Genomic DNA, 19,348 nt, shown 5'->3' on the forward strand with positions numbered 1-19,348 from the left:
TGTCAATCTGTTTCTTTCTTTCTTGTAGATGTTTGTCTCTGTCTGAGGTATTGGATCTTGTACTTTAGTGCCTGGCTGTATACAATGGATTGTATAGTGTGCCCTGGATGGAAGCTCAAGGCATATAGGTAAGCATACCCCTCACATACAGCCTCCAGCTGAAGCCTCTCCAGTGCATCATCTGTGGTCTCCAACCCATCCTAGACAATGATCCTTCGCTCTCACAAACCTTGGGGGGCAGGCCTGTCCTCGTTTACAGACAGCCTGCCAACCTTAAACAAATTCTCACCAGTGACTATAGACCTTAACACAGTAACTCTAAATCTGGAACTAATCCCTGCAACAAACCTTGCTGCCAACTCTGCTCACATATCTACACCAGTGATATCATCACAGGACCCAACTTCAACCACACCATCAGGGGCTCTTTTACCTGCACATCTACAAATATGGTATATGCCATCACATGCCAGCAATGCCCCACTGCTATTTACATTGGCCAAACTAGACATTCTCTACATAAAAGAATAAATGGACATAAATCAGACATCAGGAACAGTAACATAGAAAAATCTGTAGGAGAACACTTCAATCTCCCTGGACACTCAGTAACAGATTTAAAAGTAGCAGTCCTACAACAAAAAAAATTCAGAGCTGAAATTCGTTTGCAAATTTGACTCCATCATCCAGGGATTGAACAGAGACTAGGAGTGGTTGGACCATTACAAAAACAGTTTCTCTACTCTTGATGTTCACACCTCCACATTAGCAACTGACAATGGGCCACATCCCCTCCTGACTGAATGGACTTTCTTGATGTTCACATCTCCACATTAACTGCCAATAATGGGCCATATCCACTCTGACTGAATAGACCTTCTCAGCTCTGGCCCTCCCTTTTAATGAGAACCCCCTTTTTAAATCCTCCTCGGAGCCCCACACCCCCAACTCATGCATCTGACGAAGCGGGTCTGTGCCCACGAATGCTTATGCTCCAAAATATCTGTTAGTCAATAAGGTGCCACAGGACTTCTTGTTTTTGAAGATACAGACTAACTTGGCTACCTCTCTGATACAGGCTTAAACAGTACTCTTCTTCAAAGTTGTATAATATATAGTTTGCATCCTAGCTACTTTTATGATGGTGTACATCCTAGCACATTACTTTGTCAGTTATGAATATACGATATACACTTCTTCATAGCCTCTAGATTTGAAGTTCAGAATCATGGCATTTTCAACAGACGTGGAACCTGTTTTCTATGCTGGTTGAACAAGTTGGAGGCTTTTTCTACCTTCATGGACACAAATGATCATTATATATTATTAATGAAGCCCTGCACATTCAATAAAGAGAAACAAACATTGAAAAAGAAGCTGATCGAGAACTGCTAATGTAATAGCCAGGTACTGACGTTCTGACACAATAGCCTTTTTGAGCATCACATAGAAGTAAACAGTCTTCGAAACAAAATTTGATTTGTCAAGAAACTAGAAGTAAAACTTTAGAAGTACAGATAGCACGAATAATCAGTCGGCAGAGGGCACGGTGAGTGAGAGGTATTTTGAAAATGATACTTCACATGGTTTTACAGTTTCTTACATAGACACCATCACAATACAGTCATTTCACTGGCTGCTAAAATGCAATTGTTGTTAAGGTGGAAAGTGGTAGCCAATTAAGAGCATATAGCAATATTATAAAACATCTTTCAGTGAAGGGTTTTAAGAAAGTGCAAGAGAAAATTTAGGCTGGCAGAATCTAATTGCACTGAACTGTGCAAAAGCTGACAGTCTGTGTTAACTCTCCATTTTACAACTTTTCAATGGCACTACAGGTAGGTCAGGTAACGGATTATGTACTGGGAATCTGGTGAGTTTCTTGGACACTGTGCTGTAGGGAGTGTTGTGTATGAATTGAAAAAAAAAGCAGACAGCATGATAATTCTCTCTCCTTCTCTTATTTTAAAGTCAAGGGCAAAACCTTTCACATTTAAAGAGGTAAAAACTTATTTGGCATACCAACCTCCACTAAAGCAGTTACTGCCATATGGCTTCCCTCCTACACAACTTGTTATTTATATGGCCTTAGGAACTTCACACGCTTCTGACAACTCCAGCAGGCTGACAGGGTACTTTCCTCTCAAACTTCTTATAAGCCTACATATTAGTGCTTTGACTAACCAATGGATTTCTGCTTCCAGATACACTGATGAAGCTGGAAACAAGTGCCAGCAACCTACATTCTATGAATTTAACAGGGCATCTAAAATCCTCTAGGCATGTGCTCAATATTTTCCTGTGGCTAATGGATTTTCCCTGTTCTGCTATCAATTTGAGTGGACAAGCATGTTAGCAAACGTTAACAACATGGCAACATTCTGGGATGGAAATGTATGCAGCAGCAGCCTATCCAGGTCAGTTCACCTAGTTAGCATTGGATTACTCCATTTTGAATGGTTTGGTATGGTACAGAAAACTGGCACCCAATTTTTGATTTCTGTAGTCAGCTCTTCCACTAATTCATTATAACAACCTTAGTAAACTCTGCTGGCCTCTCAATACCTACCAATCAATATTTCAGCAATCAAGGAATTTCACTTGACTCTTGCCTTTATTATGGAAAGGCTATTTCTTTTGTCAGGTGGACACACATTTTGGGCTTGGCCCCCTTGACAGCTTTCCTTTTCATTAGCTACTTTGGCAGAAGAGGGACATCTACTTTATTTCCAACATGGTATAATTTAAACGATAGCTGAAACCACTGTGTGGGAATTCATTCACCTTCATGAATTTATTCACTCCCCTTGCCTCCCACTAAAAGAAAAAAATTAAAAGAAAATTTGCTTTCATCCAGAAACTAGCTGCAATAAACTCTTCAATTCACTTCCTCTGTCAAGTAAATTTCCACGATACTTAACTGGGATCTGCTTATATTATAAATTATTTTTAAAACAGGCTGCTAACTTTTTGATACTGACCTTAATGGTTAGTCCAGCCAATGGATACATCCAGTCTCGGTCTGAAATTGATTATGGGACTTAGAATAATAAATCAATATTATTTTAAATTAACGGTTTTATTAACAAAAGACTATCAGTAAAATCAGACTTTCAACTTTTCCATTATCCAGAAGATTAGAGGCTGAATCCATTTCTATTACAATACATCCCTATGGTACTGTGTGGAGTGTTATTCTAGGAAAGATGGGTTACCCTTGGTCTGAAGTGCAATGATTAGGAGATCTAATCAACAGAAATTATTTTAATTTTGCCTTTCACTAAGAGCACAGTAAGCATCACAATGGAGAAGTTTGTGCTGATTTAAGTGAAGGTTGGACACAAGTTTTATATTAGAGATGAGCTGTTCTTACATAGCACTAAAGAGGCCAGAAGGGTAAGGGGATAATCCAAAAGTAAGTACATTAGCACGTTTTCTGGATAGCTATTGCTTGGCTAACATTGAGCAGGGACCCATGCTGTTCTGTAAGCATGACTGGATGAATTATTCAGACTGCAGCAGCACACTGTCTACTTGCTGGCAGAAACCTTTTCTCCTTGGTCCTTGGTAAATGTTCACCAAATAATTCACCTGTCAGGCACCACCATTTCCACATCATTAGCACGTTGCTTCTTGCGCTCATGGAATCTCCATTTCAAACACATCATTTTAAAACAGAGCCCAAGTTTAAAAAGGTATTATTATTAGAACTGTGAAGCAAAGTCAGGTTAGGAGCAGAGAACAAAAGCCTATAATGCAATTGTCTGGCACTGTTTACTCAGAAGCATGGCAAAGTAAATCTACTAAAGAAAGAAGCCATGGCACCGAGTAAACCAGTAAACCTCTAAACTTTCTACTGCTGAGTTTTCAATTTTACTAACATCAGCTGACATTTATTGTCAGATTTTGTTTAGGGGGGTTGTATGCAGGCTTTCAACAACTGAACAACAAAGAAGTGGAACATTACGTGACTTTTCACTTGCAGGAGCATGATATGCGAAACAGCTCAGCGTGCTACCATAGCTACCAGGACTATCATAACAAATAAGATCGTACAGTCCTTCTACATTCTCTGTGGACTTCTTGAAAGGGTGTGCAACAGGCAATCCATAGGTTTAAACAGAGTATCCAATGGCAGAGCCAAGAACAGGTGTTTAGAATGAACAAATTGTCCATTGCAAATAGAATTCTGTGAAAGCTCCTGGAAAAAAAACCACACACACACCAATGTTATACTGGAGTTTCATTGCTGGAAGTACAGGCATTAAATTCTGTATAGATCACAAAGGAAAATGTCTTGAGAGTATTTGTTCTGGTTAGAAAATGGCAGCACTTTTTGGTCTGATTCCAAGTCTTCACTGGGAACAAACTCCCACCAGGTGTCTCTGAGTATCACAGACTCAGCAGTAGAGCTGACGGGGGACATTTGTAGTATATCTGTGGACACAGCTCCTGTCTCTAATTATGGTATTAAATCATGTGGGATGATAGATTGAAGAGTTTACAAGTGTTCTGGCATTCACAATTGAGGAGAGATTTTCAAATTTGCTCAGAATCCATCTGTTTCTTTTGTGATGCTCCTGGCCAGATTTTCAACTGCGTGCCTGGTCATTTGTTTTGGCACCTAAATGGGAGATAGAACCATCTAAAATTCCATTCTTGCTCACTGTGGATTTTCCTGGGGCAGCACAAATGTGTCTGGAATAAATTACAGCAGATAGACTCTGGAATATATTTAGCTAAATCACACATTAGCTGTGTCTACACGTGCACGCTACTTCGAAGTAGCGGCACTAACTTCGAAATAGCGCCCGTCGCGGCTACACGCGTCGGGCGCTATTTCGAAGTTAACTTCGACGTTAGGCAGCGAGACGTCGAAGTCGCTAACCTCATGAGGGGATCGGAATAGCGCCCTACTTCAACGTTGAACGTCATAGTAGGGACCGTGTAGACGATCTGCGTCCCGCAACATCGAAATTGCTGGGTCCTCCATGGCGGCCATCAGCTGGGGGGTTGAGAGATGCTCTCTCTCCAGCCCCTGTGGGGCTCTATGGTCACCGTGGGCAGCAGCCCTTAGCCCAGGGCTTCTGGCTGCTGCTGCAGGCACAGGGTCTGCAACCAGTTGTCGGCTCTGTGTATCTTGTGTTGTTTAGTGCAACTGTGTCTGGGAGGGGCCCTTTAAGAGAGCGGCTTGCTGTTGAGTCCGCCCTGTGACCCTGTCTGCAGCTGTGCCTGGCACCCTTATTTCGATGTGTGCTACTTTGGCGTGTAGACGTGTTGAACGTCGACGTTGCCAGCCCTGGAGGATGTGTAGACGTTATTCATCGAAATAGCCTATTTCGATGTTGGCTTCACGTGTAGACGTAGCCATTCAGTGAAAAATGTTGTCAAAAATGAAATATGAACATTAAGGCCAAAGTAGCATCCTTTCATGATCCTGCTCTGTGCCTATAGTAGCTCCAGCTTCAATGCATTGTCTCCCCTGAGTTTTCAGTCTAGATGAGGAGAAACTGGGGAAACAGTTGCAGCTACTCTGGAAAATAAAAGGTGAACAGGCTGATGGTGTCCTCAAGCACAGTTAAGGAAAGGGGATTTATTAACTAAAGTGAGCAGAAGTGATTGAAATCCTCAGTCCCAACCTGGAAGCAACAAGGATTGCATCAGAAATGGCTGTGGGGGTGGAGAGAGAAAGATCTGCTGCTCATTACTGATACTGATACTGTTAAATTTCAGTGTTGCAAATTGGATCAGTATATCTTAAACACACGTTCTTCCAACAGAATAGATGGCTCTTGAATTTTTCATCTTCAAGCTCTTCACAAAAGCCCGATGAAACAGTTTTTCGTTGCAGCATGTTCTGAAAATCAGCAATCTTGGGCTCAGCGGATCGCAATTGCTGCAGTATCAAGCAAAGAGAATTATGATCTCCAAGGGCAGGACCTTCCAAGACCTTTAGGACTTCAACACCTTGCAATGCACACAGCCAGATGTTGGAAGCTCTGATCTGTTCCTTGCAAGAGGTAACATTAAGAATGCAGATATACATAGTACACACCACCAGCTCAGATTTCTGAATGTTCTTCCAATATAGCTCCACATGTGGTCTGCACACAAAATATATGTCTATAATCTTGACTAGTGCAGATGGAAAATCTACCCCTCTGCTTATGTGGACAGCCAGAAGCAGCTGGAAATCCAGTCAGACACTCAGTTCACATACCATGGTGATGGGCAGTGTAGTAAATGCTGTGATGGAATTAGCCATTATAAGAAAAAAATAAAATGGCAGGCAAAGCTCTTTAAATTGCACGGATACATTGGTCTGTTCTCTGTTGCTTGATCCCTCTTCTCCCCATGCCCATGTAACAGACAGATTTTAAGCTGATTTTGGCCCCTACCTCTCTCACAACTGGATCAGACCCAACCATGTAAATTAGTGTGTGTTCTTCTGCTCATAACAGAATAAACCAGGTGAACTGCTGATCCTAGTTACCAAGGCAACTGAAGAGTACAGCCTGTTCATTTTCATTATAAATTATAAAAACATCTATTTTCTTCAAGTCCTGGTTTCTGCTGTGCTCTAAGTAATTATGTTTGTAAGACTCGTGTACTCTGCAGCAGCAGACTGTTTAAAGTAAAGTTGTCCACTGAGTAAATTAACCAAGAAAAGTGACCAGTTTCAGAAATGTAATTAGCAATTTAATTTGCAAGCTAATATGGCAAAGCACTCAGTCATTGGTACCATGAGCTGGGTCTATTGGGCATTCAATCAGCTGAGACTTTATTAAAGAAATCCAAGTACTGTGGGAGCACAAAGTGGAGGAGGAGAGGGGATGGCTCCCCTTTAGCTTAGTCTCAGCTGAGCTACCCTTTCAACTCTTCAGCAAAATCACAGGGTTTTTTTTTGCCTATTAGGGAGGATGTGATGCAAACCCAGAGCCAAAAGTAGTGCTGCTCACTCAGCCATCACCCCAAGAGAGCCGCACCAAGTCTTCACTACAACATGCAACAACAAGTCAGCTGTACTGTCTTTTGCTTCGGCTGGTGTCTGCAGTTACTCAGCCTTTAGGCATGCAGCAGCAAGCTGTCCCTGAAGGGAATCTCAGCGTGATGCTCCCTCTAGCTCTAGCTCCAGTATTTCCTCGTCCACACAAGATCTACAGATCAGACTGTGCAACAGTACTACCTGGCCAGGAACCATCCTGCTGCCTTGCAGTTTAAGGCTGCAGTTACACCCTGTTGACAGAAGTGCAGCCACACACAAAAGCCAGTATGAAGAGCGCTCTGCTCTCTTTACAAAACAGGCACCCGGAAGGACAGCAGACAGGGCTGCCCCTTGTTCTGGATGTTGAGAGAAGCCCCCTGCCCAGAGCATCCACACAGCTTTTTTGTTGACAGAATCATGGCTGAGAGGCAGAAGCCTGCCAGAGAAAGTGTTGGGTTTTGTCGACAAGCTGTCGACAAAACGCATTTTGTGTGTGGACGTTCCTCCAGTTCTGGGGTTTTGTCGGCAAAACTCACCAGTGTAACCGTAGCCAAACAGATCCTCCAGATTCTCAGACTGCTCTTGAACCTATCTCCGCCCAATCCTTGCCTGAGCCCTGTTCTTGTCTTGTCCTTACCCTACTTTGACCTCACTGCAAACCTACTTCTGCCTCCTGATGCTCAGATTTGGACTACCTGGCTTTGACCATTGACCAATAGCTGGACTCCAGTCACAGAATTAATTCTGGCTTGGTGAGGATGCTCATCTCAGTTCTGAGTCCAGCCTGGTCTCATATCTCACTTCTAGCTCCAACAGTACCTTTGGGTTTGGCCTCCAATCCAAGTGCTAGGCTTGACTACTGGGAGTCAGTGCCTGACAAAGTGATCATTTCTCCATCACAGGAAGGGATAGTATGTACCCCACCAATTGGGTGAAACAATTAGGCAAATGATCAGGAGAGCATATTATATTTTAAGGAAGGAAATCTGTCATGCAAGATTGTCCACTCTGTGGCTCCTATTGCTCTACACTCCAAAATCAATTATGTTAAAGAATCTGTACTTCATTATGCACAGGAAACATGCTTGCTGAGTCACACCTTGAGACATTTAAAACAGAAGAATCTCAAGGAGGTCTTTAAAGAGGGAGAAGAGGTACAAGCACTGCTGCTCCATCTGTCTCCCACTATTTTGACTGCTGCCCCCAGAACAGCTCTGACAGGACCCACGAATACTCTGAGGCGCTGCCCACCTTTTCCTGCAGCAGCAGCTCAGTAGTAGCCTCGGTGGCTGCCTATTCCCTTGCGGGGGAAGGACTGTAACTCTCCGTCAGGCCCACTGATGGGGAGGAAGGGAAAAAGGGCAGTTGCACAGCTGCCCACATTTCAAAGGGACCTAGAGCCTGGCCCCGCCTCCCACCTTGCCCCAGGGCCTGTAGCAGCGGTCAGACCCACTGACTTCTTTAGGTCCCTTCCAGTTCTACTATTCAATGATTCATTATTACATGTTAAACCAGTCATAGCTATGAAATGGGAAGTCATCAACTCTTTAAATCTCTCTCAGTATGCCTAAGGATTGGAGCCAGGAACCACTGAGATGATATCTGTACTCAGAGGTCAGTATTGGGTGAATTGCTACTGTTGTATCAGTGTTACGTATTTTGTGAAGGGACTGTATCTAGTCCCTTGAACATCTGAGCATAGACTGAACTGTATTTTGGATGAGCAGGTTGAAATTTTCTGCTCTTTTTTTAAAGCCCTGGGGAGGGTAACCTCGGTGTGTACTCATTGTGGGAACAGTTCCATGCACGCCTTTCTAATTACTGGGTACAGAAAGTCTTGACTGCTCTGTTGGACTCAGTAATTGCCATAGAGGCTATATCCAAGTACCAGGGAAGTTCCTAACTAACAGGAAAAACAGTTTGCTGTTTTTTTTTTTTTCAAAAGGCCAGTGCTAAGGGAAGAGAAATTGCACTGTACTATATAGATACACACACACACATACACTAAGAAAAAAGTGCACCTTGCCCAGAGAAAAGCGCACAATGTAACATTCCCAAAGAGGAACTGCGGCACATGTGGGCCTACTTTGACCTTCAAGCCATTGTGTGTGTGTTCATCCATCCACCTAGAGTGCATGCGTGCCCCTCACTGCACACTGCTGACAGAAAGAATCCGATCTGATGTGCCTGTGCGGCAGTTTGACCGTCACTTGAAGAACTGATTGGGGCCTTTGACCTTTTTGAAGTAATCAGTATGTTCCCTACAGATGTACATCATTCCTCTGACTGCAATTCTAAAATAGCTGGCAAAGCAGAACAGGTGAGAAGCAACCCTGTGTTTTACTCTCCCTTTCTTTAAAGGGACTCTGGTTCCACCTTGTGTAGTTTCGTATGCTGAGGTACAAAAGAAAATAACTGATCAGAAGCAATTAGCACGAGCAATTATTTGTTCATATAAATAGTCTAGCAGTGGGGCCAAGAGCCACCACAGGCCTGGGGACAAGATGTGGGAGGGACCTGTTCTGCCTCAGGCAGAAGAGGCAGGCTGAGGACAGTTGGCCCTTAATGCCACCTTGAGGCTTGACACTGGCTCTCCCACAACCCTCAGAGCTGCACAGAGTGGCACTTCCATGGCATTTCAAAGGGCCCAGGGCCTCCATCTGTCATAGTATCTATCATAGTAAGTGGTGGTAGCTTGGAGTTCTGGGCCCCTTTGAAACACTGGGCGCCAAAAAATTGCCACTCCTCATACCTGCTGCCAGCAGGCATCTGCAGGCCTGGTCTGTAGATTGTCTCAAACAAGCAAACAATAATTCCATAGAAGGTTAAGGAGACCTCTCTATTTCAATCCTCCCCCTCCAAAAAAAAAAAAAAGCGCCAACAAACAAAAAAACCCAAGAACACGCTTCTGCGTGTTTTCAGTAATGATCCAGGACTGATAACAACAAATATCTAGATCTCACATAACACTTTTAATCAGTAAGTCAATGTGATGTAGGGAAGTACTGTAATTCCCATGAGTATTTCTACAGTGCTTCAGGGTACTGCAGTAAAATACAATAGGATATTTTTGAGACGGTAACTTCTTTCTAGTTAAGAAAAGCATAGAAGAGGGAGCAATACATATCATAGCACTACTACTGCAGACTACTTTTTTCAAAGCATCAACTACAGTTATCACTGCTGTTTATTAGAGGTGTCCGTAAATGAAAACAACTGTAAGGATTTTGATGATTTGGGGTAGAAAAAATTTTAAGTGAGCCAATCTTTACACCAAAATTCTACTTATGAAATTCAAAAGCATTTATATGGAAATGCCTGCAGAATGAAGTTGAACAAGAGCTATAAGAGATCGTTAACTAAAGCAACACCAATCACCACTCTGCTTCTTGTCTATTGTCTTTGAATTATTGTTGAGAAAATAAACAACAGCCATCATCCCCAATATTGACTCACCCCACCAAGAGATTTATTGAAGTAGACATTTTTATTAGACGTTTTCAGAAATGTGAAAGCAAAGTAAGTATTTTTTTTTAAACTGATGATAATTTGACAGGGATCTTTCAAAGCGCCTGACAACACTCATCCACATGACCCCACAGTAGCTGCAAAATCCTTAATGTAACATTTGACTGTCAAAAACAAACAATATATACAATTGCATTGTTTGGTTGAAAGAATCTGCCATTTTTGTTAAATGTTATCATTTTGTAATTGATTTTTTTGCCTCTCATACAACAAATGCTGGGGGAGGGATATAAAAAAATAAATAAAATGCAAAAATATGAAGGCAGGTTACAAAATGTCTCATCAGGAGAAGCTCTAGAAATACACCAAAAGCTGTACAAGCACTAAGGTACAAACACATTTGCTCCAATCCCTCAGACAAAGACAAACATCTACAAGACCTTTACTAAGCATTCTTGAAACTACAATACCCACCTAAGGAAGTGAAGAAACAGATTGACAGAGCCAGATGTGTACCCAGAAGCCACCTGGTACAAGACAGGCTCAACAAAGAAAACAACAGAACACCACTGGCCATCACATACAGACCCCAACTAAAACATCATCAGTGCATAGTCAGTGATCTACAAACCATCCTGGACAACAATCCTTCACTCTCACAGACATTGGGAGGCAGGCCAGTCCTTGCCTTCAGACAGCCCTCCAACCTTAAACAAATTCTCACCAGCAACTATAGACCACACCACAATAACTCTAAACCTGGAACCAATCCCTGCAACAAACCTCGGTGCCAACTCTGCTCACACATCTACATCAGCAATATCACCACAGGACCTAACAGAATCACTCGCACCACCAGGGGCTTTTTCACCTGCACATCTACTAATATAATATATGCCATCAGTTGGATTGTTAACCTTACACCAGGCAAAACAAACAAGCAACAAAATAATCCAGCCTTCAGGCTGGGCACATGGAATGTAAGGACCATGACTCCGGGCCTTACAGAAGACCTACAGAGCATTAGTAACGCCCGGAAGACAGCAATCATTAACAATGAGCTGAGAAGACTGCGGATGGACATCGTGGCCCTCCAGGAAACAAGGCTATCGTCCTCTGGATGTCTCAGGGAGAAGGACTTTTCCTTTTTCTGGTATGGGAAGCCTCCAGAAGAGAGCAGGGAACACGGTGTTGGCTTCACAATCAGAAACAGCCTAGTTGGCTCAGTCATACCACCAAATGTGGGAACTGAGAGAATGCTGAAAATCCAGCTTCAAACACCAGTGGGCATGGTCAACATCTTCAGCGTCTATGCGCCTACTTTAACTTCTGCCCAGGAAGTTAAGGACAAGTTCTATGGTGAACTTAGCATTGCCAGCAGTGAGGTACCTTCCCATGAGCCTCTATTCATCCTTGGCGCCTTCAACGCCAGAGTTGGCAGCGACCACCACAGTTGGCCATCCTGTCTGGGACAGTTTGGAATAGGGAAGGTGAATGAAAACGGACAGTGCCTCCTTGAACTCTGCTCCCAACATGAGCTCTGCGTAACCAATACCTTCTTCAATGTTGAACCCCAGCACAAAGTTTCGTGGCGACACCCAAGATCGAAACATTGGCACCAGCTTGACTTCGTCCTCACCAAACACAGCCATTTAGGTAATGTCAGGGTGACACGTAGCTACCACAGAGCAGACTGTGACACTGACCATTTGCTCGTGTGTAGGAAGGTGCACATCCAGCCACGAAGATTCTTTCGCTCCAAAAAGGAAGGGAGGCCACGTATTGACACTGGCAAGACTCGTGACCCTTCAAAAGTATGAGAGTTTGCCCAAGCACTTGAAGAAGCCTTGCCCCGCCCAGATGACACTGATATCAGCAAGAGATCGGAACAACTACAGGACACTATCTTTAATACTGCGATATCTACCTTTGGGAAGAAGACAGTCAAGTCTGCTGATTGGTTTGAAGCCCACACTGAAGTGCTGACGCCCCTGATTGAGAAGAAGAGACAGGTACTGGATGCATGGAGGTCCTCTCCCAGTGAGATGAACCTGCAGGAGCTCCGGTCTGCTCGGAGTCAAGTGCAGCACGTTGCTCGGCGGTGTGCCAATGATTACCGGCTCCAACTCTGCTCCAAGATTCAGCAGGCCGTGGACACTGGTAACATGCAAGGAATGTAAAATGGGATCAAGCAGGCCACCGGTCCATCACAAAGAAAGACTGCCCCACTTAAGTCGGCCACAGGCGAGGTCTTGAAGGACAGAACCAAACAGATGGAACGCTGGGTGGAACACTACTCGCAGTTGTACGCCAGAGAGACCGTAGTTACAGAGAGAGCCCTGAATGCCATTGAGCCTCTGCCCACCATGACTGAACTCGATGCTGAGCCCACCTTGGAGGAACTCAGTGACGTGCTAAAAGCACTCTTTTCTGGAAAAGCCCCAGGGAAAGATGGTATTCCCTCAGAAAGCCTCAAATGTGCCAATGGTACCCTAGTTTCAGAGCTGCATGGAATACTTTGCCAATGCTGGAGAGAAGGCAGAGTACCGCAAGATATGAGGGATGCTAACATCGTTACTGTCTACAAGAACAAGGGTGACAAAAGCAATTGTAACAACTATCATGGCATCTCCCTTCTCAGTACCGTGGGGAAGCTATTTGCACGTGTTGTTCTGAAAAGGCTCAATGTTCTTGCGGAGAGAGTCTACCCTGAGTCTCAGTGTGGGTTCAGAGCTGAACGGTCCACCATAGACATGGTTTTCTCTGTTAGGCAACTACAAGAAAAGCGCAGGGAGCAGAACAAACCTCTGTATATTGTCTTCATCGACCTGACCAAGGCATTTGACCTCATCAGCAGAAAAGGTCTGTTCACGATTCTGCCTAAGATTGGCTGTCCGCCAACTCTGCTCAGCATTATTAGTGCCTTCCATGAAGGGGACCGTCATATACGACGGATCCACATCCGAACCCTTTGAGATTCTCAGCGGAGTGAAGCGGGGTGTGTGCTGGCTCCAATGCTGTTCGGCATCTTCTTTGCAGTTTTGCTCAAATATGCCTTCAGAACTGCTACAGTGGGCATCTCTCTCCGCCCGAGAACAGACGGCAACCTCTTCAAACTGTTGAGGCTTAGAGCGAAGACCAGGGTGCTTACAAAGTGTCTAAGGGAGTTCCTTTTTGCTGATGATGCAGCTATTGCTGCTTACACTCAGCAGGAACTGCAGTCACTCATAACTCACTCTGTGGATGCATGTATGGAATTTGGCCTCACAATCAGCTTAAAGAAGACCCAGGTGATGAGCCAAAATGTGGGTAATGAACCATCTATCAGCGTGCTAGACTATGAACTGGAAGTCGTCCATGAGTTCGTGTACCTAGGCTCGACGATCTCGGTCAACTTGTCACTTGATAGCGAGATCAAAAAGCGCACTGGAAAAGCCTCTACAATGTTCTCCAGGCTGACAACAAGACTATGCGCTAACAATAAGCTCACTGTACACACCAAGGTGCAGGTCTACACAGCCTGTGTTTTGAGCACACTGCTGTATGCCAGTGAAACATGGACTTTGCGCTCAAAACAAGAGCAGCGGCTCAACACATTCAACATGCGCTGCCTTAGGCGCATACTCGGTATCTCATGGCAGGACAAGGTCCCAATAGAACAGTGCTTGAGAGGGCAGTCACTGCCTCCATGTTCACCCTTCTCAAATAGAGGCGTATGCGCCCGCTGGGCCATGTCTCACGCATGACGGATGGCTGAATACCAAAGGACCTCCTCTTCGGCTAACTGGCATCTGGAAAGAGGCTGAAAGGGCGACCTAAATTGCGCTACAAGGACACGTGCAAGTGTGACCTCAGCGCTCTCTCTATCAGTGTGAACAGCTGGCATTCACTTGCCTCAGACAGGCATGCCTGGAAACAGGGAGTGAAGGAAGCTCTTGTTATGTATGAAACTACCTTGGTGAAGGAAGCAGAAGACAGGAGAGCCCTCAGGAAGATCCGTGCCCATGATACCAGAGCAACATCTGCCCACTGCTGCTCACGGTGCGGAAAGGACTGCCACTCCTGGATTGGATTGCACAGCCACAGAAAATGCTGCTCGAATCAGTACAACTGGGGAGCAAACGCATGATCCCTCGGGATCGAAGGATGCCTAGTACTATGTGCCAGCAATGCCCCACTGCAATATACATTGGCCAAACTGGACAGTCTCTAGGTAAAAGAATGCATGGGCACAAATCAGACATCAGGGACAGTAACATATAAAAATATCAAAACAAAAAGCAGTCAAGTAGCACTTTACAGGCTAGCAAAATAGTTTAGTAGGTGAGCTTTCATGGGACAGACCCACTTCTTCAGACCATAGACAGACCAGAACAGACTCAATATTTAAGGCACAGAGAACCAAAAACAGTAAGCAAGGAGGAGAAATCAGAAAAAGATAATCAAGGTGAGCAAATCAGAGAGTGGCGGGGTGGGGGGGAAGGTCAAAAATTAGATTGAGCCAAGTATGCAGACGAGCCCCTATAGTGACAAGCTGGCTTTTATATTCAAATTCGGCACATTAACACCTGGTTTAAATCATGATGGGAACTTTCTGAGTCACTATAGGGGCTCGTCTGCATACTTGGCTCAATCTAATTCTTCACCTTCCCCCCCATCCCTCCACTCTCTGATTTGCTCACCTTGATTATCTTTTTCTGATTTGTCCTCGTTTACTGTTTTTGGTTCTCTGTGCCTTAAATATTGAGTCTGTTCTGGTCTGGCTATGGTCTGAAGAAGTGGGTCTGTCCCACGAAAGCTCACCTAATAAACTGTTTTGCTAGTCTTTAAAGTGCTACTTGACTGCTTTTTGTTTTGATAGTGTATAGACTAGCACGGCTTCCTCTCTGTTACTATACAAAAATATGTAGGAAAACACTTCAGTCTCCCTGGACACTCAAACAGATTTAAAAGTAGCAATCCTACAACAAAAAAAAAAAAAAATTCAAAAGCAGACTCCAAAGAGAAACTGCAGAGCTGCAATTCATTTGCAAATTTGATACCATCAACCAAGGACTGAACAGAGATCGGAGTGGTTGGTCAATTACACAAGCAGTTTCTCTGCTCTTGATGTTCACACCTTCACATTAGCTACTGTTAAGGGGCCACATCCTCCCTGACTGAACTGACCTGATTTCTCCTCTCTTGATGTTCACAATTCTACATTAACTGCTGATAAGGGTGACGTCCTCTGTGACTGAATAGACCTTGTCAACTATGGCCCTTCCCTTGACTGAGACGCCCCCATTTTCCTAAGCCCATATATTTAAACCCTTCTTTGGAACCCCCGACTCATGCATCTGACAAAGCGGGTCTTTGCCCACAAATGCTTATATTACAGAATATCTGTTAGTCTATAAGGTGCCAGAGGGCTTCTTGTTGTTTTTGAAGATACAGACTAACTTGGTTACCCTTCTGATACTTAAAGAAACTTGATTTGACATTTGTAAACCTACATCCATGTTTATGCTCCTGGCAAAAAAGGTTGAAAATAATCCACCATAGCTAGAGAAGTTTCTCTTTAAATGGAGGTGCCTATTATTTTGTTATCCCCAACTTCCCTGCCTCTTTATCCGTTCCTGGTTGGATACATGGATGATACATCTTGTCCTTTAGCTTGTGGGTTCTGAGATAAGAACTCTTATTTATTATACAAGCAGATTTACTTCGCATTGCATGGGTCCTTAAGTAAGTTAAGGTAAGTTGAAAAATAAAAGGAAGATATCAATGCTTTATGCAAGTGATCATATTTTTCAAAAACGAAGTTTACTTTTATACAGTTAAGTTTTATTTTGGAATTTTTAAAAAGGGGATTATTAATATTTTAGGTTTTTTGGGGGTTTTTTTTGCACAGAATTCCATCAAGTGTATTTTGTGTTCACTCCTATAAACTCTTATCATTTGCTCTGTTTTAATAAAAAGGGAGTTGGAGGAGAACTACAGTTGATTTGGTTTTTAGTACCATTTTTTTCTAGTTTTCAAACCTTAAGCATTGATTTAGCTGTATCCTACATAACATGCTCCCCATGAAGCATAACACCTCTGTCTACAAATTCCTTTTGACAGAAGGGCAGTCTGGACATTTCAGGGGGGTCCCTCTGTTGACAGACAGGGCTTCTGAGACATCAGGCAGTCCTGTCTGCTGTGCTTCTGGTTAGGCATTTTGTTGAGAGATCTTGCAATCTGCTTGGTAATTTGGATGCAAATGGTTGACAGAAGTTTTGTTAGAAGATATCTGCCAACAAAGACTTGAATCAACAAATTGCTGTGATGTAGACATAGCCTTTGTGACAGGAGGGATAGAGCCAGCAGAAAATTTTTGAAGGACTTTGAAACTTACCAAGGCCTTCAAGAGGAAGATACGAGGCACCTGGTCAGACAAGCATGCATACAAGTTGATTGTTGTTTTCAGGATAAGTTTTATCTCACTTATTGTTGCTTTATGAAGGCTGGATGATCATTGGTTAACCATGTCATAGCCGCCTGGAAAAAACTTGACAAAAGGTGCTGAATTAAACTCAGATTTATTAAGGGGAGCACAGTGAGTGTCAGGAGGAAATTTCAGCATTAACACCTGGCTTTAAGAGAGATGTAAGTGTTTCTAATAAAAAAGTGACAGCTAAAGGCCCAACACCTGAGTAAGGTATTTTCAAGGAGGCCATGAACAGTTCAAGGATCCAGTTACCTCAGCAACTTGACAGCCCTGGTCTAGGTGACCTCTAGGCATTGCCACAACAAAGGGAAGTGTCATGTACTAAAATTAAAAGAACAAGAGGGAAGCAAGAAAAAGAAAGCACAACCACTAACAGAAGTAGCTTTTTATTTCCCTGTATTCCCAATTTTCATGATTTCCCATGCCAGTGTCATGCAGCTTTCAGGTGAAAAGCCCATCAAGGTCTCCCTCAATTTCAATTGCTTTGTGGACTTCATGAAGAAATGGCTTCTACCTTCTGGAGCCCTCTGCCCCATTTTATATGAGACAAATGAATATTGTCATTTTTTTCATACCAGTTACACACAAATTTCTTTTAGAAATTCTCACATTTCACAAAAAGGAAGACAAATAAAATAAAAAATGACAGTTGACACACCTGGAGCTTTAATATTAAGAACGGGGCTTGTTCCAGTTAAAAATGATGCTCAAAATACCAAGTGGAAGGACCCATCTAAAAATCACCTACAGCACTATGTTAAAAATGGACAAGTTCTCATGACAGCAAAGATCTTCAGTCAAAACTGCAAACACAGGGAAAGCAAACCTTTAAAAAAAGATACAGCACAATCTTCAACAGTACTAACAATCTAGAAGTCCACAGCCACTGTATTTAAATTCAGAATCCCTAAACTTTATATGAAATTTACCTTGAAATATTAAAGCCTGGAACTGGTTGTTTACAGGCTGTTTCTGTTTAGTACTGATGTTATTCACAATTGGTGAAGAAACTGCACTGCAGCCTTTTAAGAATCTTATTTCCCCTGTTAAAAATACGTACTGTTTTAGGGAACTGAAGCCTCTACTTTTTTCAATCTAATCCATTCCTATCACTTTTGACTAATTTACATAATTGATCTCATTTGACCATATAAATCACCAAGGGATAGGGCACAATAGCACTTACATTGTCAGCAGAAATGACACAATAACCTTCAGTTGCTGATATGGTATCCTATAGGCCTAGCCTTGTTGAGAGTCTTGGTTTGCCTCTTTCTATAAAATGACTTCTCCCTATAACCAAAAATGATTTTAAAGGGGTGGAGGATGTTTCATTATTAATGCAAGTGATTTAGTTCTTTAAGTCTTAATCCAATTAAATAGAAGAACAAGTCATGCAGACATTAAATGAAATGGAAAGCTTTGTAAAAGCACTGGCTTCAGCCACACACAAGATGTGCAAAAATCCTGCCTCTCCTCAATTCCCCCTGAAATTTCACTCCTAACAACTGAGAACTCTATCAAAGCACTCCCATGAAGAGACGTTGACAGAGTGGTAGTTCAGAGACATGCGTGATGACAGAGAAGGTAAAAACATCAACACATTTTCCAGCCATCCCCTAAACATAGGCCTTCAGAAGCTAAAAGGCTAATTTGTAAACCTACTGTTCCATTTATCCCCAATAGTCACAGGCTATGTCGACATGTGCCACGTCTTCCAGAAGTGGCATGGTAATGAGTTGTCTGGAAGATGCTAATGAGGCACAGATGTAAATTTCCCATGCTTCATTAACATTTGGGCATGTGATTCAGAGTCTGGAAGAAGCTCTTCCGGACTCCAAAATATACATGCAGACTCCCGGTCCGTGGGGATCTTCCGGAAAGAAACCCTCCTTCCGGAATCATGTGCCCCTATACTAATGAGGTGTGGGGAATTTAAATGTATGGAACCACTAAAGTAGTTGGCTCTTTGACAGCTCTTGTCAATACCATGTCAGATAATCATTTCCAGAAGTGCATATCCATGTATCTTTTTGGATTGGTCGGTATAAATCATCTTTACAAGAAATCACACAGAAGTTCTACTCGCCCTGGAAGACAAGCTACTTGCCCATTTTTACCACTTTGAGGAGGTATAAAAACAGTAATTTTACGTACTTCTTACTGCAGAAAATCAGGGATTGGTCATTATTTCTTCATTACAAATGGAGAATCCCCGTCAGGAAATTAATGAATGAGAATTCAAGCATATATAGCTTCCAGGACACACACATTGGATATCTTCAAACAATTTAAAATATATATCCTTTTATTAAAAGTCCAGCCTTTGAGTGCTACCCTCCCCTTACAGTATACATGTTACTAGAAGTAGTCTGTGGGAATTAGGCAAACAATTCATCCTCAAATGTCAATGCAGATTATCA

The sequence above is a fragment of the Carettochelys insculpta genome, chromosome 15 (assembly GCF_033958435.1).
Source record: "Carettochelys insculpta isolate YL-2023 chromosome 15, ASM3395843v1, whole genome shotgun sequence".
NCBI lineage: Eukaryota > Metazoa > Chordata > Testudines > Carettochelyidae > Carettochelys > Carettochelys insculpta.